Source organism: Pogona vitticeps, chromosome 1, assembly GCF_051106095.1.
Source record: "Pogona vitticeps strain Pit_001003342236 chromosome 1, PviZW2.1, whole genome shotgun sequence".
NCBI classification, from domain to species: domain Eukaryota; kingdom Metazoa; phylum Chordata; class Lepidosauria; order Squamata; family Agamidae; genus Pogona; species Pogona vitticeps.
In genome coordinates, this window is record NC_135783.1 from 326,528,203 (window position 1) to 326,554,955 (window position 26,753).

At 40.8% G+C, this 26,753-nt stretch overlaps 1 long non-coding RNA gene across 1 annotated transcript; it reads right to left on the minus strand.

Moving 5' to 3' along the window:
• Positions 1 to 630: 630 nt before the first annotated feature.
• Positions 631 to 20,536, minus strand: LOC144586063 (uncharacterized). The gene is made up of 2 exons (XR_013540777.1): positions 9,290 to 20,536; positions 631 to 8,861 (listed from the first exon to the last, which is right to left on the minus strand). It is a non-coding gene; the product is annotated as an uncharacterized LOC144586063 (long non-coding RNA).
• Between the last annotated feature and the right edge of the window lie 6,217 nt (positions 20,537 to 26,753).

Here is a 26,753-nt window from a genome sequence, read left to right on the forward strand (position 1 = left end):
ACTAGGTCAAGTCCATCCCGAGACTTTTCTTTCTGGTTGCAAATGGCATCTTGTCCATTCCATTTATAAAACACCAACTTCACTGGCAGTTGAATTGACTTCGGAGAAGAGTAAGCATCCTCCACAATTTGTAAAGGCAGCAGGATAGCTTTGCCAGCATAGGCAAGCCACATTGCGCACAAGTTTCACCACCAACTCTTTGCTGCCAGCTGCTAACATCTGCCACATGAGGTGACTCCCTCATCTGACCAATGATAGGACTGGCTCTGAGCACCCTCATTTCCTACTAAAAAAACCATGGGTTTGCATTTCTGCCTCACTTTTCAAATATAGAATGCCACTCCTGCTGCATGAATTATTTTAGTATCCCAGTAGCTGAAGCACATGTGCTAAATATAGATGCCATTTTTTTGGACCATTGTGACAATTTACACTGATCTAGGAGGAAAAAAACTATTTATTTATTTATTTATTTGATTTCTATCCCGCCTATCTGGTCTTATTCGACCACTCTATTCAATGTATTTTTTAATTCTGTAAGGAAAAATTATCCATGGGGGGGGCAAGGGTCTCAGTATGTACTTTTTCCCTCCTTTTTCTGCTTATCATGACTCTGATTGAGCCTTGTTATTTTTATGTTCCAAGTCGGAACCTGTATGCTTTTTTAAAAAACATGGTAAACTACCCAGATAGTGCTTTAGGTACTATGGGGTGGTGTATAAGCAGCTCACTTTGCTTTGGGTTTTTTGCTTTATAGCGATATTGTTATGTGTCAAGTCGGAACCAGGTTATATTGACTCTAACAGGGCTTTCAAAGTAAGTGAGATACTTAAGGAGTGGTTTTACTAGTTCCATAGTGACAGGGAATTTCTATGTCCAAGAGGGGATTTGAATCCAGGCATCCTGCATCCTAGCCCATTGCTGTATCCACTATACCACACTGGGTATCAGTGAGCTTTACACTGAGGAAAAACATAATGGTCTCAAATTCTTATAATCATAGTTTGCAATAGGATGACAGTATCTTAGTTTGACTATTGTGTAAATGTCAAGGTACAGTGGTGCCCTGCTAGACGATTGCCTCGCAGGACGAAAAACCCGCAAGACAATTGTTTTTTGCAATCACTATGGTGCCTCGCAAGATGTTTTTTTCTATCACCGTGCTTCGCAATACATTTTTTAGACTGATGCTTCACAAGACTTCTTCTTCTTCTTCTTCTTCTTCTTCTTCTTCTTCTTCTTCGACCGATGCATAGGGAACCTCGCAAGACGATTTTTTCACAAGATGACAATTTTCGTGGAACGAATTAAAATCATCTTGCGAGGCACCATTGTAGTTGAAAAAGCATGCCTGGCTACTTTAAGTTATGCCCGTCTGAAACTGTTTCAAAGGAAACTACACATTTTTTTCAAGACCATCCACTCTTGAGATCTATTCTGATTATGAGTAGATTGTAACTTTTTTTCATTCTCCTCTATAGGTGTGTATTTTTGTGTATGGGCATGCAGAGATGGAAGAACCTACTCAAGACTGAAGCCATGTTAACTTTGTGTATTTTGAGAACTGTGGTCTTAAGAAGGTAATTTTCCAAACCCTGGTGTATCTATCTGTGAGGATTTCAAAGTATGATTCCATTCTCAGTGTCAAATTCCCTGTTATGGGAATTTTAAATTGATCCTCAGTTTCCTGGTGTGATTTAAAGTATGTCTTTGCTGAAACTGCTCAATTACCATGTTAACTGTTAACTGTGTGTAGGACCAGGTGCATAAGAATAGTGCCAATTAGTGTAAATTAGAGCTGAATGCAAAAGAGAGCTGGGTGCAAAAGCCTTTCCTAATAAGGCACAGAATGCAAAACTGCTGATTGGTGAATTATGAGAGAAAGTTATAAAGGTTCTGTGACAACTGTATGAGTTGTACTTTCTTGTAAGTGGTGGTACCTATTTACATAAATAAACCGTCTGTATTTTCACTCACTGTAGAATTGTTTTTGGTGACTCCAGCTACCCTCACCAAAGAAGCAAACCTACTGCCTGTATTGTATTAACACTCAGAGTTTGGTAACTTAGAAAAATTACAGTTATAAGCCAATGGTATCAACCACCCCACCACTCTTGCCATCCAGTTCACTGTCTCCTCAACAGCACTTAAGCCATATGAGTTACCTGCTCTTTGAAACACCCCTAGAAATAGACTTCTAGCAAGGCCCAAATGAATTCAATGAGATTTACTTCTGTATATGTGTGCAAAGGTTTGCAGTTTCAGTATTCTTTCCATTTTTCATTTATGAGTGATATTTCAACCATGGCTGCCTGTTCCCTTCAGGAACTTCCATATTCTAACAGTGGTTTAGGATGGTATATTCCATAATAATGTTTCTTCTTGCCTCTATTTTTGAGCAAGTTATTATTTTGGTCCCAGACTTTATGCACCCAGATACGTCATTTTCTTTAAATAGGCATCGTTGACTTGTCCTATTCACAGCGTCTTGCCTGGCCATTATTTTCAACGGTTGTCTACCTACAGTAAGGTAGCTATCTCATGTCTCTGAATCTACATGAAATCCAAAAAAAAAAGAAAGGAAAAGAGGGAGACAGCCACCTTTCTTGACAAGAATTCCTGACAACAGAGAGCTGCAGACACAAAAATTCCTCTTGCCAATGTTTATGTGTCTCAGAATGGCCCCAACTGCTACCACCCAGGGGCCTGGGTGTTTTGCTTACCACACAGAAATCTGAAACTCACAACCATTTCACAAACAATGAGTCCCTAACCAGGAACATATGCTCACCAGGCCTCCATTTGTGGGATTATGTATAGCTGGGGTGAGAGACCATGACAGTGAGTGTTTTGTTTCCATAAGCGATTACTCCAATTTGACTTCAAGGGGATGTATGTGTTTTCCTTCAATGCCCATGTGATTCCATCAGAGTAGACTTTCTCTTCTCTTATTATAACTGTACAATAGGCAAGCATTCAGTGAATGCACATTTTATTCTTCATGTTTGCCCGTTGGTATTTAGTGCCTTTCTTCATGATTCTTACACCACAATGATGTGATAGCTACCAAACTCAGGGACATAATAGGTGTATTATGGATCAGACTGAAAATTAAAACAAACAAATCCCCCATGTTTTCTATTGACCCAATATGGGATTTTTGCTCATGTCACTCTCTTAACCCTTTTCTAAAATATGTTTCAAATGGTTAGATTCCCCCACTTTCCATGGAAAACCCAAATCTAATACACTTCAATATTACAAAACTGTCCTGTTCTAATTCAGGACACATTTTTCTTTCCCCTGCTTCCTTCGGCTGGGATAATAGTGTAATTTGATTGGTCTCTAGCCTGCAGGCACATTGTATCATCTGTTTTTAAACAGAACTCTTGCTGATCTTTAGGGGGAAAACTGTGGAATTGATGGTATAATATGGTCTGTTTTATTAGTAGATTATAACGAGATGAATAGAAACTTAGTGACCTCATCTGCCACTACTTGGCAGCTATTTGGGTTTGACAGAGTTCACTTACATTTGCTAATGTTTCTTTGGGAAGTGCTGATGACTTAACTAACTTGGGTAGTTATAATAACAGGAATGAAATCAGTAACTAGGTTTTTTTACTTGCACAATATTTGCGTTTCCCACACTAAGCCAGAATAAAATATTGGCACCTCCAATCCCTTTTGACCTGGGAAGCCTTTGGGAGCCTTAGGTTTGGTGGGAGGGGGCGAAGCCCTTAATATATCCAAAAATCACTGTCAGATTGTTATTGCCAGGATTGGGATTGCTGCCGACCATTTTTGGATAGTAAAGGCTCTGCCCCACCAAAGCCTCCCAAAGTCATACCGAAGTTGTCTATGAAGCCCTAGAATTTGAAATGGGAGTGGATAGGAAGCTCTCAATTAATTGAAATTAATTTTTTCCAATTGCAGACTGATGACATCATCCTAGTTACACGGTGCAAAGTTTAGCCAAGAGAATTTCAACCTCTGAGTCTGCAACAAGTCCTCACAACTCATCTTCTTAAAAGCGACACTTTTCTTTAAAAAAGGTTGTTTTTTAAAAAAAAAAACTAACTGAGGATGATCCGCAGCAAGAATTATAACCTTCCTCTGGGCATGTTTCAATCTGTCATATCCTTTTTAATACTGTGATGCCCAAAAATAGCCATCATGGTCCAGGTGAAGTCTAACCAAAGCAAAACTGGGGGATAAGAATCATTCTCATGCTCCAGACACTCAAACTGTCTTGATGAAGCCCAGAATTACATTGGCCCTTTTAGCTGCTGTGTCAAACAGCTGGCTAATGTTTCATTTATGGTCTGCTAACTATTTTTCCACATCCACGGCTGTCAAGCCAGGTGACATCATGCTGGATTTTTTACTTTACTCTTTTGCCAGTCTAAATGCAGATTTACTTTTTTTTCGGTTGCTGTTCAGTTTATTAGTTTTTATCACCCAGTTCTCCATCCTGTCAAGATCATCTTGAATATTTTCTTTCTTTCTTTTTTCTTCCAGTGTGTTATTTACCATCCTGAGTTTGTTTTCATCTCCAAGTCTGATGAGCACCCCAATTATTCCTTCCTCCAATTCATTTATAAAGTATTTGGATATAAACTTCCTTGAGTACTTCCTACCACTAATTGGTGTGGTGTATAATTTCAATAAATCAATCAATGTTGAAACAACACTGAGCCCAAGCTACAGCACTTCATTTGTCACTTTCCTCCAGATTGCTGAGGAGCCATTGCTGAATATATAACCCAGCAGTACCATCATCTACCCCAGTGGCTCTTAAACTTGGGTCCCCACATGTTCTTGGACTGCAACTCCCAGAAATCCTGGAAAGCACAGCAAGTGCTTTCTGGGAACTGCAGTACAAGAATATGTGGATACTCCAGTTTGAGAATCACTGACCTAACCCACATTTCACGTCTTGCTAAAGAGAATATGATAGAGAATGTTGTTAAAATCCTTTCTGCAGTTATTGCTGCCCTAATTAAAAATGTGTAATGTTGGTCAGATCCTGCATGTTTCCCCCATTTCTCAGGACAAAAATACACATGACTTCAATAGACACCTAAGTTGGACCCAACCACAAGCTAAGTTAGTGCACATGATTTCCATTGAAATTGACAGTACTCAAGTCATGATTCAATCAAATTCATGCAAATCCAAGTCTACGTCAACTCAGGTATGTCATGAAAATGACGATGGTCAGATTCCAAAATATCTCCTGTATGGATAACTAGTGCAGGGAAATCACCCCAGACGGAGACCACAGCTATGATACAAGGATATCTGCAAGTGGGATCTGAATACCTTATGAATGTACCTCAACAAATGGGAAACCTTGACATCTGAGCGTTCAGCCTGGAAGCAGCCAGTGCATCATAGCCTCTCCCATTTTGAAGAGACCCTTGTCCAGCAGGCCGAGGCAAAGAGGCAGTCCTGAAACCAGCAAAATCAGGGAGCTGGATAGGGGACAGATAGTGTTTGTCTTCAGTGTGGAAGGGATTGTTAGTCTCAAATTGACCTTCTTGGCCACACTAGACGCTGTTTCAAGTCCTCCATTCAGAGCATGTTGTCATAGTCTCTCGAGACTGAAGGATGCCTAATCTCATCTAACAAATCCTAGTAACCTGGATCTGAATTCACATCTTTAAGGGTTGAGCTTTTAAAGGATTGTACTTTTAAAGAAAAGAAAAGAAAGGGAGTATGATAACTAATGTATTCTGTCCTCTTTCCACCTCCAGCCGTACTCACCTATCTGGGCTGATCTGTTATCTGGTATTGGCAATAAGCTAAGCATGGACAAAACCAGATTGGGGTTGAGAGATTTCAGAGAGATCTGGAAAAACGAAACTGGAAGAACTCTCCTGGCACTTTTTTCCAAACTTTAACTATTCTCCATCCCCATATTACTCCACCTTCTAACTCCTACAAACATGCTTGCCTTGTCTTCAGTGGCAATACATGTCAAAACAGAGGCTTAGCTCATCATCGTCATCTCTCATTTTTATTTATTTGAAGATTTCAACATCTGTGACCCATCTTCTTTTCCACTGCAATGCTCAAGGTCACATTACATAAACACTAGAAAAGAAACATCCAACAGTAGATAAGCAGCATTTAAACAACATCTGAAGTTTAGCACACATCTTAATGTTCAACATGCATCTAAAAATAAAGAGTGCGTCCACAAAGGGAAACTTATCATTTCTGGCAGAAATTCAGAAACTGTCTGTAACTTGGGCAAGGAAACTTCTGTTTGGTAGTGTAGTTGACAAAGACAGATGAGGAAGGGAATGTGCTAGCCCTGGTTCATCATTGCTCTCCATAGGAGGAGAATGAGAATATGAAGAGGAGAGCCTAACATTTTTTTTCATGATTCATGTTCTGGATTACAAGAAGAACCTCCACACATAGAGGAGAATCAGTAGATTGTCACTCTGTATATGAACAGGCATTGAACCTAAGTATAAAGGTAAAGGTAAAGGTTCCCCTTGACAATTTTTGTCCAGTCGTGTTCGACTCTAGGGGGCGGTGCTCATCCCCGTTTCCAAGCCATAGAGCCAGCGTTTGTCCGAAGACAATCTTCCGTGGTCACATGGCCAGTGCGACTTAGACACGGAACGCTGTTACCTTCCCACCGAAGTGGTCCCTATTTATCTACTTGTATTTGCATGCTTTCGAACCGCTAGGGTGGCAGGAGCTGGGACAAGCGACGGGTGCTCACTCCGTTGCGTGGATTCAATCTTACGAATGCTTGGTCTTCTGACCGTGCAGCACAGGCTTCTGCGGTTTAGCCCGCAGCGCCACCCAGTATAAAGCACACATCTAAATAATGTATGGAACCTGTTACCTTTACCTTGTGAGTTGGTGAGTAGTCCAACACTGGAGGCATTCAAGAAAAACTTAGACAACCACCTGGCAGATGTCCTTTGATATGGATTCCTGCATTGAGCAGGGGGTTGGACCTGATGGCCTTGTAGGCCCCTTCCAACTTCACTTTTCTATGATTCTACAAGAAATGCCTCACTGATTATACTCATAGAATACATCTTCTGATTGGGATGCTGTCACTGAAAGGCTCTAAAGAAGGTGGGATGGGGATGCTCTGATCTGTCAGATGGTTTTCTATATTGCCAGAATGCAATGTTTCTACTAGACTTTTAAAACAGATATACTTAAGACTAGATAATGATTGAAGACTACTGTGGCTTCTATTGAATATCTTGATCATATTACATCTGTAATAAATTTTGGGATGGGATTCAATGAAAACCATAGGCTTAAATGAGAGGGAGAAAATCAGAACCAGACACCAAACAGCTCTATTTTTAGTATCCTGGATCAAAACTCCAGATGTGAGCACCCATCACATTTGCAGGAATTACAAATGCAGAATAGGTTGTTCAAGGTCAGTGCTAATAATAATAATAAGATTCAGCAATTGAACCATCTGCGTGCCTTGCCCATCATCTTACAAAACAGTTTACCATTCTGAAGACATTTTGTCTTCCTTCCAAAGGAAATGACTCATGTTCTTATAGAATTTCTTTGAGCACTGAGGAATTTTCATGAACCTGAGTGAATTGAAAGTGGGAGCAGGGAGATGCATATTCATTCCAACAAGACTGTAGATTTGGATTCAGCTGCATTGCAAAGACATTGTAAGTTTACTTTCAGGCACTGCCTTTGCTTCTGTGCATATCGTTTCTTCCATTCAGATCCCAATAAATTTCTGGTTTCTTTTGCACATGTCATGCAATCTCATTTGGGTGAACAGTATTCATGTGGTCATGCATAAGATTTGAAAAGTCAGTCAAACTGACACACTGTTTAAATGTGGTTACAGGTTAGGATGGCCTATAGATGTACCCTCAAATCTTGCAGGAATCACATTTCAATTAGCTAATCCACATGGCTCTCATTTGAGACTTTCATTCAAATACTGGACAACTGCTCCTGCATTTGTTGAAGAGACAAAGAAATATGGGTGTGTCTAGCATACCAATGACCTCTGCCTACTGATGATATCACCACCACTATGTTACATTACTACATTTTCTCAGGACAAGCATCTTTACACAAATCAGAAATATGTTTTCTATATACAGATTTTTTGGAGCATCTGGATTGCTATAGATCTAGGAACAGTACAACAAGAACCAAAGGACACTCCTGGGTTTAAAAAAAACCTTCCTCAGGATGTCTAAACAGCATGTCCTGAATCCATATTGTTGTTATGTGATACAAAAAAATTGACAGGAAGACAATTACAAAAGGCACTAATGAAAATTCAGACTTAATTTGATCTAAGAGCCCTTTATTCCTCTCTCTGATTGTCTATGGTATCCATAAAGTTCTCTTCAATTTGAATGAATCATTTTTTCCTGTTAGCTTTCTTATTGCCCAGCTTCTATATATGTACACAATAATTAGGAGCACTTCAGTATGAATGAACTTGGCATTCATTTCCAGCAATACATTCTTACCCATAAGGACTTTTTCTAGTTTCTTCATAGCTGTCCTTAATACACTCATATTATTGGCCGCAGTCTTTGGATTGGCTATTGAATCAAGATATGGATAATCTTCATCAATCCCCCAAATTTCTTCATTGTCAACATTAAAATTATGTAATTCTTCTGTAGAAATTTGCCTTCTCAACGTTCAACTGTAGTCCAGATTTTCTAGGTTCTTCTTTAACTTTCTTCAGTAGACATTTCAACTCATAGCTTTATTATGCCAGTAGTATAGTAGAGGTACAGAAAATACATCTCATTCAGCAATCTGTATAGTTCATCTATGGCAAAGGAAATTTGAACCAGGCCTGTAATGATTCCATTCAGCTAAGTACAAAAACAGATTTCCAAAAATGAATGGTTAGATCACATCTTCCAACATAGGGCCTACATTTTCTTATCTATTCACCCTGACAAAACGAACTTTAAAACATATGCCAACATTTAGGATTTCTCAACTGCAATGGGATTAGAGCCCAACACGCCTGAAGCACCTTTAGATTTCCAGTTAGAATTATGAAATGGCACACATCTCTACCTTTTTAACTACTGACAATGACATGCACTCTAGGATGGTTAGCAAAGAGACCAGGTCGATGGCTCTGATTCTTGCTATTATTATTGAGTCTGTGAGAGCCATCACCAAGACTCGTGTAGCGTCTTTCTCAGAAGGCTTCTTACTTGCCTGCTGAGCTGAGCTATGGGCCTGCTTTGTCTATTGTGAGAATTTGGTAGAAAAGTTCTTTCAGGCATACCTTGCAGGAGTTCTAGCAGTCAAGCAGTCAAAATAAATCAGGGCCAAAGGGTCGCTTCAAAGGCCTTGTGGCATCCTTTTCACAGGGGAATAACACAGAGGAAATGAAACTTGGGGAGAAGAAAGAGAAAGTTAAAGTAGTGAGAAAGTGAAGGCTGCACTCTTACCTTCTCCACAGTAGCCACTTCAGTGAACACATCAGAACAAAGAAATGTGCATAAAATAACTCTGTCAGTCAGTGTACAAGGGAACCTGCTGGCTTGCTGCTAACCTGAACTAGCATATTACATGCAGGCCCCTCCCCCCATACCTCAGAGGCATAATAACTTGTCATTTTACATTTCTAGCCAGATGCAAACTCTAAACAGACAGATGTTGTGATACTACTGCTTTTTTCCCTGTTGTTCAATAAGAGGACTAGCCCCACAGGCTTCATAAATCTATTCAGAGTGCTGAGACAGCCAGTTGTGGATGTGGAATTGTGATATTTGAATTCAAGTCCAGTCTATTCCAGTGAGTGTAGCTCATCGTTGTCTTCCATCAGTCATAAGATTATTGCAAGTTATAATCTCAGTCGTGTGAAACCTGCCTCAACATGAGCTGAAGCAAAAGCAACACAACTGTAATCTGTCATGTTTCTCAAAATATAAATGCCAAACTTTAATTCATTTGTTACAACCATTGCTGTTGTTGCTGTCACTGGCATCATCATCAGTATCAAATTAATTCATTTGGCTTGGACAAGGTCTTTCGCCAAAGGCATTGTAAGGTAAAGGTAAAGGTTCCCCTTGACATTTAGTCCAGTTGTGTCCAACTCTAGGGGGTGGTGCTCATCCCCGTTTCCAAGCCATAGAGCCAGCGTTTTGTCAGAAGACAGTTTCCGTGGTCACGTGGCCAGCGTGACTAGACACGGAACACCGTTACCTTCCCACTGTGGTGGTACCTATTTATCACTCACATTTGCATGCTTTCAAACTGCTAAATTGGCAGGAGCTGGGACAAGCAACCAGAGCTCACTCCATCATGTGGATTCGATCTTACAACTGCTGGTCTTCTGACCTTGCAGCACAGAGGCTTCTGCAGTTTAATCCGTAGTGCGACCACGTCCCAAAAGGCATTGTGGGTGCTGCCAGTAGGTGGGATGGTGCAGTTACCCAAGTTGTGGGGTACTGACAGTATCAAATTCACCACTTCCTTTCACCTGCCTGATGGTCCAGCAGGTATTTTGTGGAAGGGGATGGAGAAGAGGCTGCAAGGATTGTTCTGTCAGTGCTGCCCTCAGACAAAAACAAGATGGGAAAGAGGAGTAAAAAGTAAGGAGGAGCAGTGTGATAGTAACAGTGAACACAGAAACCAAGGAGAAGAAAGGGAACAGGAGTAGGAAGAAGAGGAAGCAATTCCACAGCACACATCTCCTGCTTTAGAGAGGTGCCTGCCCCAAAGGGGTCTTTTCGTTTAGTCGTTTAGTTGTGTCTGACTCTTCATGACCCCATGGACCAGAGCACTCCAGGCCCTCCTATCTTCCACTGCCTCCCAGAGTTGTGTCAAATTCATGTTGGTTGCTTCGATGACATTGTCCAACCATCTCATCCTCTGTCGTCCCCTTCTCCTCTTGCCTTCACACTTTCCGAACATCAAGGTCTTTTCCAAGGAGTCTTCTCTTTTCATGAGATGGCCAAAGTACTGGAGCCTCAGCTTCAGGATCTGTCCTTCCAGTGAGCACTCAGGGTTGATTTCCTTCAGAATGGATAGGTTTGTTCTCCTTGCAGTCCAGGGGACTCTCAAGAGGCTCCTCCAGCACCACAATTCAAAGGCATCAATTCTTCGGCGGTCTGCTTTCTTTATGGTCCAGCTCTCACTACCATACATCACGACAGGAAAAACCATAGCTTTGACTATTCGGACTTTTGTTGGCAAGGTGACGTCTCTGCTTTTTAAGATGCTGTCGAGGTTTGTCATCGCTTTCTTCCCAAGTAGCAGGCGTCTTTTAATTTCGTGGCTGCTGTCACCATCTGCAGTGATCATGGAGCCCAAGAAAGTAAAATGTGTCACTGCCTCCATATCTTCCCCTTCAATTTCCCAGGAGGTGATTTCCCAGGGGTCTTTGGATTAATCTAAAGAATAAATATTCAAGCATACCGATACCTACATCTTTTATTTCCTCTTCCTTTGCAGGTGGCTCATCAATCTTTTAATCCTCTCCTCCCTCTTATTTTTGTCCATGGGAAGGGATGTTCTGGTACCACTGCTGTGTTTGCTTCTGCGCCCCTGCTCAGGAGTGATGGGGGCACACTTTGGCTTTCCCCCACTACTCTTCTGGTGGTGGACAAATATACCCCTTTGCCATGGGGCAACAGGGAATATTAGTGTCACTGCAGAGTGTGTGTGTGCAGACACAGAGAGGCAAATTGTGCTCCATTAAATGTGGGGCAAAGGTTCCTGGGAAAAGACAGGAGGTACAGAAAAAGAAGGGGAAACTTTCTAAAAGGCTGAAAAGAATGTAATAAAAGGGCATAAATGGAAAACATGAGCAATATTTGCAGTGAAGATCTTGAAGGCTTTGTCTGACTGTGGGTATGATCAGACACTGACACACAGACTGCATTGGATTGCACTGGAAAGGATCACTTTACTGGGTGCAATCTTTAATCATCATGTGCTGTCAAGTCAATTCTGACTCATGGTGGTGACCCTTTTCAGGGTTTTCTAGGTAGAGAGTATTCAGAAGTGGTTTACCATTCTCTACTTCTGATGGTGCCCTGGGACTGTGCAGCTTGCCCATGCTTACACAGGCTGGCTCTTCTCCAAGAAGGCAGATTCAAACTCCAAACCTCTGACTCCACAGCCAGATACCTAAACCACTGAGCTATTCCCTTTTAAAGTGACCCATCCAAATGTGATCCATCCCTGATTGCTCTAGCCCACTCCAAAAAAAGAGGACAGCCTTGCTGCTGGACCAAAATGGTGTGGACTGAGCATGGAGAAAGGTCAAGCTAGTTCATGATTTCATGTACATTGTCCGGTTACCAGCAAATAGAGTACAGTGGGGTCTTGACTTGAGAACTTAATCCGTATTGGAAGGCGGTTCTCAAGTCAAAAAGTTCTCAGGTCAAATCTGCATTTCCCATAGGAATGCATTGAAAACCATTTGATCCGTATCTGCTCTTTTCCGTCCATAGAAACTAATGGGAAGCTGCTATTCTGCCTTCGACCACTAGAGGGGGATATTTTGTTTCTTTTTTTCTTAGGTCAAGAAAGGTTCAGGGAAGGCAGGGAAAATACAGTCCAGGCAGTACAGTACCAGGCAGTCTGAAGACTGTCTCCCAATCCACTCTCTAAACGCTGGGAGGAGTGAGGAAGCAGACAGGCACCCTTTTCACTGGCCAACAGTTAACTGAAAGTTCAATTTTTGCACTTTCCCTGCCTCCCACGTGGTTTTTTTTCAGTTCTTAACTCAAATCTAAGTATGTAAGTCAAGTCAATATTTTCCTATGAGAGTAGTTCTTAAGTCAAAATGTTCTTAACTCAAGCCGTTCTTAAGTCAAGACCCCACTGTAAATCAGACTGTGCTGTAGATGCTCCAAAAAGTGTTCTAAATAATGTCTCGATGAATTCATATGCTATTGAATTAGAGCTAGTATCAGTAACGCATAGCAAAGTCACCAACAGTACAGCAAGACTATGGTATTAACAGGGGACAAGTTCCAAGCCCCTTCTATGAAAGCTGAAAACAGCAGATACACAAACCATATATAATTGTTTCAAAGTTGTAGTACCAGAACTGGCCACTAGAGGGAACCAGAGACTGTGTCTGATATATATATATATATCAAACACAGTCTCTGGTTCCCTCTAGTGGCCAGTTCTGGTAATACAACTTTGAAACAATTATTTCTGGGTTTTTTTTATTTCATATTTTCAGGCAGTGGATAACTGAAACCCTGGGTACTGATCCCGTGGATACTGCAGTCCTGTAGTATCACTAGACTGATTTAGGACTATCACTGTTTGGCATATTGTGAACAGCTCCAAACATGCATGGGGGGGGGGGTTTGGACACATCAAGATTCATAAAATCATAGAGCAGGGTGAGCCTTTTCAGCTTTCGAGACCAATTTCTGACTCAGTGAAGGAAATATGGCAATGGAAGATCCCAAGGGATAGCTGTCCAAACTCTAATTATAAACCTCCAGCAAGAAAGAAATCACCATACCTTTGGATGGTAAATCACCAAGAGATGTGTGCTAATGTTTCACTGGAATTTGTAACTTAAACCTGTTTGATCTAGTCCTGCCCTCTAAGGCAGCAATGAAGAGCAATCTTATGCATACTAAGGGAAAAAATATAGTTTTAATATCAGTGATAAGTAGGTCTAAATTTATTATGACCAATCGAAACAGACATCTCAGAAGCCATAATAAAAAATGCACTGAAAATCCTCAAGAAAATTAAATGTGACTTAAATTAAACAGCAGGCCCCATAATTCCTCACCACACCAAGGACTGTATATTGGCATTACGATATGTGCAGTTGTTATTATAAATCCTATTTCTAGTAATTCCTAACGCTGATTTATTTATTTTTCACTGCTATAACTTGCCAGATTTATGATTTTGTGAGTTTTCGACTATGATCCAAAGATCTCTTTTCTGGGTAGTTGCAGCCAATTTAGACTCAGGAATGTGTTATTCACACAGGCTAGAAAATGGACAAGAGCAATTTTAAAATCATTCACATTCTGGTCCATGTAGTAGTTTCATTTGATTTACATCTTCACTTGAGACGATGGCCTCATCCATAAGCCTTAAGCTGTTCCTCAGAGATCTTTTTTAAACATTGCTTGAGACTCTTTTGCAAGTATTTGACAAAACTTTTTCAATGCTACAAGCACCTCAGGACACTTTCCTTCACATCTTGCCCATCCAAAGAAATTAGTATATGGTCAGAAAATTCTTACATACGTGATAAAGGTGCAATCATTTCTGCAGAAGACAGTGAATAGTACAGAGTAAAAAGACTCATTGGCTCATGGATGAATTCTTACCTTCTAGAGTTTAACCTAAAAATCTAAGACAAGATGTGTCAGCATGAAAGGTAAATGGTAAGCACATTTTGTGAGACTATACAAACCATTTTTGATAACAGGGTACCTGTGTCAAGGCATTATTGCTGCACGAGGGTGGGGGAAAGCAAATCAACATTCTACACAAAATTTTAAAATGGGAGCAGCACAAATAAAAAAATATAATTTTGAAACTGGACTTCTGATCAGAACCCTCTTCTGCTCACTAGCTTTTACTCATGTTGAAATATAGCTCTGATAATTGCTTTGTGTTTGTGTGAGAAGTGGTTAGCTGATTAAAAAAAATGAGTCATCTTCTCAGATTTTCCCTTGCTTGGTGTGAATGCTAATGATCAGAAGAGGATATCCTGTAGACCATTTTAGCTGCTGCCATAGGTGCTGTCAACATTCAAGTTGTTCTTTGCTATGTAAAGCTTGCCATCATTTTTCCTGCTATCAATGCAGGCATAATAATTGTGCATCAAAAGGCCATTTCCTGGCATTTTGAATCATAGATACAGAAACGCAATATGGAAAGTAAGCCAACATGAGACAGCCTTAACTCTAGACTTGAACAGGCATGTGTTTGTTTAATGACTGAGCAGTTAATAAACTCATTCAGCTTGCAATACTTACTATGAATACTTCTGTGGTAGGTCAGCCCCATGTGTTATTTATTTCTCCTTTCTATTGTGCTATTTGATGCCATTTCATAGTGTCTTGGCCTCCCCACTCACCAGTTCCCTTGATCATGAGATCCTTCTTGACTTCTTGGCTGAAATGAGGTTTGGCAGCATGGATACTGACTGGTTCTAGTCCTACCCAGATGGAATGTCTGAGAAAGTAATTTGTTGGTTGGGAAGCTACTGTTCATTGTCTATTGTCCTTGGGATTTCACTTCACATAGAGCTGCTATGTCTGACAGCACTGGCTAAAGTCTCAAAGAATTGCTATGTCTTCCTGGGTCTCCAGGTAGTGAAATAAATCCCAAGGAGAGGAGTTTTTTTTTAATTGGGTGTTGGTAGTTTAAAAACTATGCAGCCATCTCCTACCTTAAAGTTTTTCTTTTTTGTTGCTTGTTTTTCTTTTTGTTAGTGGAGCTGCACACTGATAGCGCACACCATTACAACATACTGTGTCCATATAATTTTAAAATGTAAGAATGGGGGGGGGATGTCCAAGTTGTTGAACCGTTAGCATGTTAGCAACGTGACTAATTTAGCATGGTATGTATCTGGGGTGAAAAACCAAGGAGCCTATTTAAAAAGTGCTTTCAGAAGGACTTTCTTCCTTACATTTCCTCCATCTTATTTCAAAGTTCTTCAGCGTAACAAATTTATGGATAGACATGACATATAATATTGCCTATTTGCTGAACTGTATAAATGACAGAAATACTGAAACACTCCTCACCATCCTGAGGTGAACAAACCTACATTCTTCATCATGTCAGCCAATAAATATGTTGACAATCCCTGAACAAGCATGGGAAAAAAATGAGCACTTCAAATCTGAGTGAAAGGAAAAGGTACACACATGGCAGGATAGATGTCACTTTAAATTTCCAGGGACTGCTAAGAAAGAGTTTTGCAACACTCAGACATAACATGTGGAGTCTGGAGACAAGTGCAAAGTGATTATTGCAGGAGCTGACCAAGCCAACTTGCTGCTAGACAAAATAGCTTTTACCACTCTTCTGTGTACACACATACAATCTAGAAGAAATAACATATATTTCTTTCAAAGGCACATATAGAACAACAGAAAAAAATAGAAGAATTGACTTCCTTGGGACCTAAGCATAACAGGTGGGGTAGGGCTAAAAGGAAACACTTAACTGAGGCCTGGAGTTTCCAGGGTTACAAACTGAGAAGGCAAGCTTAAAACTAAATTGGAGATCATGCTAGAGGTATTTGTGCTTGTATCTATGTACCTGTTGTCTGGTAAAGCTTCACATTCACCTTAAGAAGATTTCATTTACCTGCCGTTCCAGGAGATTATATCATAGACTCCAATCTCGTTCATATTCTGTGCTGAAAACATCACTGTTATGGATGTTTCAAGGAAGGTCCAAATATTTTTCACATTTTCTAGGATGGTTGTGCAGTTCTCTTAGCTATTGCATTGCTGGATCGTTTGCCTTCATTAATTATTATCTGCTGATACAATATTCTGAAGGTAGGCAATGGATTAGGTAGCTCCTTACAATGTCTTCTTTTTGCTCAACAATTGTTATTATTAACTGTTGGGCTGTTTATTGATTGTTCTTTATTCCACTGACTTTGGATGAACCAGCAATGCACAAAACATAATATATATGCATAAGTCCTGTCTAGAATATTTTTGAGATACTAAACTGTGAAAGTCAGTGAAAGGAAGAAAGGAAGATCTTTGATTCACCCTGAAGTTATGAGAGATTTACTATGTTTATTCTCTTGCAAATTTATGGGAAAGGCCACAGAGGGACTGGGACCATCATGTGTTCCCATCTAATATCAAACATAATCAGTGTTGTTTCACAGTTGTCATAGATGAACTTGTCAAGATTTTGCCCTGCAGTCTGGAGATCATAGAGATGGCCTCCTAGGGGTGGGAGAGAGTTGTTTTTCTAAGCCAAGAAAGAACACAATGTTTGTTGGGATCTGTGTTATATACAGCCAACCTAAACCCTCTAGTTCCCATTATAATCAAGCTGCTTTCTATGCACTGTTAATTGAAGCTTGAAAAGCTAATTGTTGAATGAGCAGAATTCTGTATGAACATTGATGATACTGGCTCAGGATTTGGGAATCTGTAATCCTAAAAGTAACTTTTCTGAGCTCTGCTTTGTGTTTGTTATGTGCTCCCAAGTCAGAGCTGACTTATAGCAACTCTAATAGATAAGCAAGTCTAACACTTTCAAGGTAAGCGTATTATTTAAGGAGTGGTTTTATCAATTCCACCCTTCCAATGAGTTTTCATGGCTGAGTAGGGATTTGAACCCAAGCTTCTACAGTTCTTGTCTTTTATTCTATCCACTACAGCATTCTATCCACTGCATTGTGTAACTATAAGTAAATCATTAATTCTTCTGTGCTCTGCAATAGAGATCTATTGTGATATCATGTTGTCAACATGTCTTTTTTTAACCCTGCCATCAAGCTGTCTATCCTTGTCTACCTAGGGGAGAAAAACATTACATTTTTTTCAGAGCAAAGAAAATTCAGTCCCTGCTTTTCTGTCTTGTAAAAAAGGACTTGGATGAATCCCCACTCTAGAGTGTCGCTGCTGGTAGGTGGGCTGGAGTATATTTCAGAATGTTCCATTTGTTTCTCTGAAGAGTGGGATGGTGTTTTTAATGGATAGTCTGAAGCCATGAAAAAGTTTTAAAAAACTATGTCATTTATCCTGGCATTGTAAACCTTGTTTCTTCCATGAAAAGTTGTCCTTGGAATCACTGCTCACTATGAAACAGTATCTACAGTGGTGCCTCGCTTAACGAGTGCCTCGCTTAACGACGAATCCACATAGTGATGGATTTTTTACGATTGTTTTTGCGATCACATAACGATGTTTTTAATGGTAAAACATCGCTTTGCGATGATCGGTAAGCTGTTTCGCTTACTGATTTTCGCATAGCAATGTTTTAAAAACAGCTGATCGGCGGTTCCAAAATAGCCGCCGGAAAAATGGCTGCCCGCAGTGTTTTTGCGCCGTTTCCTTGCATACCGGGCAGCGGAAATGGTGGCCGTATGGAGGATTTTCGCAGAACAGTGAGTTTTAAGCCCATAGGAACACATTAAACGGGGTTTGATGCATTCCTATGGGCTTTTTCTTTTCACATAGTGACGAATCCAGATAGCGACAATTTTTCCGGAATGGATTATCGTCACTATGTGGGGCACCACTGTATTTGTTTAAAAACAACAACACAGATTTTTCCTGCTTTGCAGAGATAATCTTAGAATCATCTTAGAACTACAGAGTTGGAAGGAATTCTATGGATCCTCAAGTCCAAACCCTGTCAAGGAGTCACAGGAGGGAATCAAACTCTCAACCTCTGGCTTCACAGTCAGATACCTAACCCATTGAGCTCTCCAGCATTTAGGCCAGAATCCTATTACTGATGGTAATGCCCTCCCAAGACAATGGGGGGGGGGGAAAGCACAGATAAACAACAAAGAATAAAGTACACATAGGAATACAAAAACACTACTATCAAAACCAAAGGGAAAAAAAGCCACTTTAATTTGGGGATAAGAACAAATGTAATAATAACTTACTTTAAAATGCCAGGTTGAACAAATACACCACTAAAACTTTCTTTAAGAAGTACACACTAAAAGGGTAAGGAGCAAAGAAACAGGCAGAGGTTTCTGTAAATGGGGCAACCACTGAAGAGGCCCTGATTTCACCAATCTTGTCATTCTAACTATGGAGAAATGAGGAAAACTGATTGCGATGATCTAAGTAGTCAGCAAGATTTTTATAACTACTGCTTCCAGTGTGTGGTGGCATTAAAATCTATGAGGGCGGATGAGATTATGGAGGTTATCTCTCTTTTTATACTTTTTCTGTTAAGAATCACTTTTCCTAATGTCCTAACTAACTTTAGACTTTCTCACTAGCTTTTATAATTAGGTTTCTCTATTTGCATTCCCATCTTAACTTTTTGATGCACTCATTATTTGCTGAACATCTGTAAATTATGGCAACCCTTCTGCACAATTAGCAGTGATGGATTATTTCTACCCATGAAAGGCCACGGGTTGGCAAGAGCCGTTGAAAGAATGTTGTACTTCCAAATGGATGGGCTGAAGTCCAGGATCAGAAATGCTGGTCTCTTAAAGTGACTTGTAAGAAAATGGATAATAGCGGATGAATGCAAATACAGAAGATGAAGGCTCTGTTATGTAACAATAAACAAACTGTGAGGCAGATCGAACTGTCCAGAAGGAACTATCATTGCAACATAAACTAGGGTATAAATTTTAGAAAATTCTCTTCTAGTTTTGCTCTTTTCCATAACTTTTCAGAAGTATAGCAAGGGTTAGAAGCAATGATAAAACTGTCACATTAAAGCCTCATTCTATGAGTTATCCAGCTTATAAAAGAACCTTAAAAATCAGCCAAGCGTTTAAAAAATATTAAGCAACAATATTTCCATTTGTGAGTTTTTTTAGTTACTCATTGGAGACCCACCAGGAATAGCCATGTTGGTTTTAGTTGCTTTTGATTGGGATTTTGTGCATACTCATTTTGAGGGGATAAAATGACACCCGCTGGACTTCTTTTGTGGCAGTTTCTCTTCAGACAGGCTTTCCCTTAGTGACTGGCTGTCTGAGAAGGGTTTTTTTTAATGGAGTGTTGTACCTTGTTGTTTTGAATCTGGTTTTGGTGTTGATTTTGTTTACCATTTTGAGTGTGGTATTTATTTGATTCTACTGTTTTTTTTTCACTTTGTTGTTTCTTAACGATTTAAGCCACTTTGTAAGAAGAACGGTGGAGTAAAAATATTTTAAATAAATAAATGAATAACCTGGTCCAAAATTATTTATGGGTGGGATATGTGTGTTATGTGCTTTGAAGACAGTACAAACTTACAGTGACCCTAATAGGGTTTCCAGGGTAAGTGAGAAATAAAAGAAATGGTTTTAAGAGTTCCACTCCCCCAGCAAGTTTCCATGTCTGAGTAGGTGTTCAAAGCCAGGTCTCCTGTATCCCAGTCCTTCACTCTATCCATTCCAGTTATTTCCAACCTTTTTTTTTTTTGGCCATGGCCCTAAATACAATATGGAGGAAATATAGTCAAATCAGAATTGTATAAATCACAAAACAAATCTTATAAGATGGTGTGTGAAGAATTGGTTCCAGTCTGTGGCCCTCTTCAAATGTGCCAGAGCCTCCCAGGGGGCTATATGGCCCTATTGAGAATGGCTGCAGGATAAGTGCATTCCTTCCCATCCAAAAAATCATTACTTTCCAGTTATTGTTCCTCATCATATGTATTTTCCATGACAAGTGGAGAAACGTACTGGACAATAAGGTGGGATCTCCTGGCCCCATGTTTGCCACTGAAGGTTTAAATTAGTCTTCAGAGACTTTGTTTCTTTTCTATAGTGAGAGAGAAAAACTCAAGAATAAACTGGACCATCATCGGAACAGAAACCGTGTTAATGTAGTGGTGATGTAGTTTAGGTAGATCACTGTGTCTCAGAAATCAGGTTTAAAATTCAGATTGAAACTTAGCTCCTAAAGGCCACTCTCTCACACACAAAAGTTTGCAAATTATGTGAAGTGAAAAAAAATATCATGTAGCAATTATATCCTTTTAGCAATAAAGAAACCCTCTCTACTAAAGGCTGGCTGTTTGTGATTTATATTTTGTCTTGTTGTTTTGTTTGATGACATCAACAGTGGCAACAACGAAAACAACTATGAGCTTCTTCTACGTGATCATTTGATCAGATCCAGGTTTAAACACCCTTCCGGCTTAAGTTTATACGATATGTTGGGATGCAAGAATCCAGAACTCTCTTGTGCACCTAAGTAACATCTTGCGCTGTGATTTATCAGCAGCTAAGGCCTGGTTCTACTTGATATCAGGAACAAATAGGTCGGCTAGACATGAGGGAGGAAAGGAAACACAAAGCTTCTTTGTAGATTTTTTTTAATGAAGAAAATAACATTTGAAGTTCTCAGTGGCAAACATCTGATTGTTTTCCCAGTGTTCAGCAAGGCAGTTATAGCTGGATGGAGATGTTGTAATAAAGAGACCCAGGGGCAATTAGTCTGAGAAATTTGGCAGGAGAAACTGAATAAAGCTCAGAGCTAGATTTCAGGTCATGGTGAATATGAAATATTGATCATGACTAAGCTTTCACGATGTGGACTTCTGTAACCATTAGCAATACTTGGTGGATATAATTTAATGTAGTCTTTTCAGCATAACTGTAGCAACCAAAGGAAAACACTCATATTTTTTTTCAAAGCAGAGAGTGGTGTGGTTTAGGAAAGAGAATAAGCAATAATTTTGCAGTCTGTGCTGAGACCTTTATCCCATTTGGTTCCTCAATGAGGTCATAGGAAAATTTGGAGGACTGAACATTTGCAAGACTTGGTGATCTGGAAGAATGAGAGATGTGCAAGCACCTTGTGGCTTTTCTGGGGGATTGGGGTAGATTTGAACCTGTCCCCGTTTCTCAGAATGTCCAGGGACTGGACACAATTCATCTTCCAGAATCTGTCCATTGATGAAAAACAGTGTCGATGCCTCCAAAATATATCTGCATATTTTAAAGCTTTGCATAGAAAGATGAACATGTTTTTAACATGCACAAAACACTGCTTAACACTTCGGCCGTGTGAAGTACATTGAAGTCATGTGTATGATTGTTTTTCCCAAAAGAGTACAACACCACACAAAATGAGCCCTGTGTTGCAGTGGTTAAACTGCACTACTGCAGTCAACCTTTTGCACATGACCTTGGGTGGGGTCATCAGGGGGTGTGGAGCCTTGTGCCATCAGTATGCGGATGACACTCAGCTCTACATCTCCTTTTCACCAACTGCAGGAGATGCCATTCTGTCCCTTCAGCGCTGCCTGGAGGCTGCACTGGAATGGATGCAGGAGAACGGGCTGAGGCTGAACCCGGACAAGACGGAGGTACTGAGGGTGGGCGCCCCTGCAGCTGGGGATTTGGGAAACTCCCTCTCTTTTGGGGGGGGTGACCCTGCCCGCCAAGGATGGGGTCAGCAGCTTGGGGATCCATCTGGACCCGGCGCTCACTATGGAGTCTCAGGTGGCGTCTGTGGTCCGTACCGCCTTTTTTCATCTCAGACGGATAGCCCAGCTGTGGTCCTACCTTGATGTGGGGGCGCTCACCACCTTAGTGCATGCACTCGTAATCTCGAGATTAGACCACTGTAATGCGCTCTACGTGGGGCTACCTTTGAGGCTGCTGCGGAAACTACAGGTGGTGCAGAATGCGGCGGCCAGATTACTCAGTGGAGTGAGAAAATTCCAACATATTTCACCCACTCTGACCGCACTGCATTGGCTGCCCATCCGATTCCGCATCGACTTCAAAGTGTTGATGCTCACGTACAAAGCCCTAAACTGTTTGGAACCTCGATACTTTGCAGAACGCCTTCTCCCGCCAAGATCTACCCGTGTCCCTCGTGTGAGCCAGGAGGTGAGGCTGAGGAGCCTGACGCCGAGGGAGGCCCGGAAGGAAAAGACAAGAAATTTGGCCTTCTTGGCGGTGGCTCCTCGCCTCTGGAACAACCTACCTCCTGAGATTCGTGCAGCTCCCTCGCTGGGTATTTTCAAGAATCAATTAAAAACATGGATGTTTAGGCAGGCCTTCCCATCAGATAATTCCTGACACCCTCTTTTTTCACCTTTCCCACAGCTTTCCCATTCTATTTCAGTATTTTTGGTAACGTAAAATTGTTTTATATGTATATTTTTTTGTATTATGTTTTATGTTGTTAGCCACCTAGAGTGGTCCTCACACGACCAGATAGGCGGGATATAAATAAAATAAATAAATAAATAAAATTGGCTCAATCTCTATGGATTTGGGAAGCCAGCTCAAGGCTGACTCAGTCTTCCGTCCTTCCAAAGCTGGTAAAATGACTACCCAGCTCATTGGGAGGCAAGCTGTTGCTTGCGTAATTGTGTTGTAAAAAACACTCAGAGAGTATTCTAACATCATGGGGTGGTATATAAGTCAAAACAACAACAAACAAACAACATATTGGGGGAGAATGCGATGCCAAAAAGGAACATTTGCGAGCAACAACATTCTCCCTTGGAGCTGTGTCACAGTGTACCCATCAATGTTTTCATATACAAGCTTGCTTCCCTGGCAGGGATGTTGGCCTTCCTGCCAAGGAAGCAACCTTGTATATGAAAGACTTGTTGGTCCAAGTGTGAAGTCTGAGTCTTTGGTACCAGGTTCCAAGTTCCAAGCCCCAAATCCAAGTCTCAAGTCCCTATTAAAAATAAGTTTTTTTTTCCACAGACAAGAGGGAAGGGTGGGTGGGGTCTATGTGGAATGTGCGTGTGAGGCTTGTGAACTTTTGTTCCCCTCTGTTCTTCCCCTGAAAACTTTCAAAAACCTTGCTTCACTTATCTGTTGTTTTTTTAAAAGCTTATCTGTTAAAATCCATTTTCAGGCAGGAATCCTCTTTTTCATAGGCTGCAGACAGAGAGAAATTGCACTGCAGAAGCCTCTTGTGGCTTGTGTGGGATTCCTCCTCTCTCTGTGTGAGAGAGACAGAGAGAGATTGAGTGAGGGGGGAAAGCTGCTTTTCCAGAACAAGGTGAGCGGAGCCATTTTTAAACTCTTGCTGTCTGAGGTGTCTCTGCAAGTTTTTGCATCATTTTGCAGTGTATGTGTGTGTGGTATATGTGTGTGTGTGTGTGAGAGAGAGAGATACTGTGTGTGTGCGCGCGCGCGTGCGCATGTATGCATGCATGTGGTTGACTTCCTTTCTACTTGAGCTACTCTCTTTCAAGAGACTCCCCCCCCCTCAGCAAAATTATGAAAAATCCCCATCTCTGTTCTTTGGGAAGTTTACCAAGTCAATACCATTCCTGATACCACGAGGTCCTTGTGGTACTACAAAAGTGGGTCAGGGAAAGGTTAGGAGGAGGGCCATAAGTGTCATTTGACCAGCTGACTATGGAAATGAGCAAATGATAAAAAGCAGGCCTACAAACCAAGTAAAATTTGCTATCCAGACAAATATGACAATCCAGTCCCGAATGGGGTTTGTGTCTTGCTATTGGTATCCAACCATGGTGCTAGTCTCCTCACCTAGAGATCTGAGGAATCACTGGAATTTTCTGAGACCTCCTCCTCCCCTCATTGGCATTTTGGGACTCGGTAGCCCCACTCACTCTCTCACCATCTATTTCCATTCTTTGGAGCTCAGTTTCCATTCTCACGTGATTCTCTCCTCTTTAAATATCAGGTGGAAAATGCTCAAAACAGATCTTCCTAACAAGTCTGAGATATATGCCTAAACTCACAAGAAGTTTGCAATGTAGTTTCTCCTACATAATGTTACAGTAGCGTGGGCCAAAATTTGAAAAAGGAAGAATCCAGAAGTCTTGGAGGTGACTGTACGGCTCATTTAAACCTGCCAAACTCTTTAGTTCTGTCCAAAATTAATTGCCATCTGTTCCTTCCTCATCCCACTAGTTGGATAGTGACCAGCAACAAAACAAAGCAGACATGGAATTCTACCTAGCAGCTGACTTCTCCCAGCTCCTGCCAAACGGATGGCACCCCATCTGCTTTCTTGAGACATGCTGCATACACTTCAGGTGCTGCCTTAATGACCTGACATAACCGTTTATAGGGATGATTATGACTATAATATATTACACTGTGAAGTGCAATAGCAGGCAGAGGTCTATGTTAGGTTATTACATCACACTCATCACTTTTCTTTGTCATGGCCCTCTCTCCTGACCTAAGAAGATTTGGGCTAGAAGCCAATGACAGCAGACATAAGTAAGAAGTCTGTTTATTGAGTGCGATACTGTTAATAGATGAAACTGGAAAAACTGGATACAGTACCATGATTCTTTATTCTTCTGAAAGCCCATGCCATGGTTCAAATTTCCACTGGGACAGTATTTATGCACCAGTATTCAATCCATAGCTTTCCTGGATTTCAAAATGTGTATATGAAATTCCTGAGTGTATCTGTATTTCTCAATTCATTTCAACAGTATATGTGTGTGAGAGAGTGTGCGCGCACACATGTGTTCAGGGACACATAAAGAAAAAGCCTCATTCTGAGTCAAACATAAGGCCAATCTACCTTAGTACCTGAGAGCCAATATGGTATAAATGGGCAGAGGGTCAGCCTAGGACTCAGAAGGCCTGGGTTCAAATCCCTCCTCAGTCAAAGAAACTCACCGAGGAGTAACAATCATAGAAATCATAGAGAAGTGAAGTTGGAAGGGGCCTACAAGGCCATCAAGTCCAATCCCCTGCTCAATGCAGGAATACAATCAAAGCATATCTGCCAGGTGATTATCTAAGTTTTTCTTGAATGCCTCCAGTTCTGGAGTACTCACCAACTCCCAAGGTAACTGGTTCCACTGTTGTACTGCTCTATCAGTTAGGAATTTTTTTCTGATATTCAACTGAAATCTGGCTTCCTTTAACTTGAGCCCATTTTTGTGTGTCCTGCACTCTGGGACGATCGAGAATAGATCTTGCCCCTCCCCTATATGACAGCCTTTCAAATATTTGAAAAGTGCTATCTTATCACCCCTTAGCCTTCTTTTCTCAAGGCTAAACATGCCAAGTTCTTTCAGCATTTCCTATAAGGCTTGGTTTCCAGCCCCCTGACCATCCTTGTCGCCTTCCTCTCAACTTGTTCCAGTTTGTTAGCATCCTTCTTGAAGTGTGGTGTCCAGAACTGGACAAAATACTCAAGGTGAGGCCTAACCAATGCTGAATAGATGGTGACTAACACCTCGTGGGACTTGAAAACTATGCTTCTATTAATGCAGTCTAAAATAGCATTAGCTTTTTTTGTAGCCACATCACACTGTTGGCTCATATTTAGCTTGTGATCTGCAACAATTCCAATATCCTTCTCGCTCGTACTTTTGCTGAGCCATTCCTGACAAACCATTCCTGAACAGCTCACATACCCTGAAAGTCCTATTAGGGTGCCATTAATAATGACACATAAAAAACATTCAGTATTAACTTGTAGCAGTTTTAAGCAAGGACAGGCGTCCAGTCACAACTTTTGATTTTCCAAATCTTGTTACTCAGGATATTTTTTTCCCCCAAAGTGTTAACTTCATCAGAAAGATATGTTCTTGAGACCAGGAGATCTATTTTTAAGCAGATTCGTTGCAAGGAATTAGAAAAGTCTTGCTGAATTGGGCCAAAAGTCTAATGCTACCTATAGAGGTCAAGGAAATGCCTTTTAGAGACCCACATATAGGCTTCAAGAATAAAACTGCTGTCCCTTATTGGCTTCCAGCGACAGCTTCTGATCATGGGAACTGTAGACATCACAGATGGAAGAACAGCCCTCAGTAGGGCAAAGAAGTAAAAAGGAGGATATGCCACTGATCAAAGCTCTGCCAGCTTCCATCAGAGGGTGAGGGCCAGACACACATTTTCCTTATCTCATTGTGCAAAGTAGTTTCTCTCCTGCCTCCATGCTACCTACATTTGATCCTGTGGCATCACAAGGTGAAAACAATGATGGCTCCACAGGCTCAAGAAGCCATCTGTGCTCCTATAGAGTGGTCATATCGACCAGATAGATGGGATATAAATAGACAGACAGACAGACAGACAGACAGACAGACAGACAGACAGATAGATAGATAGATAGATAGATAGATAGATAGATAGATAGATAGATAGATAG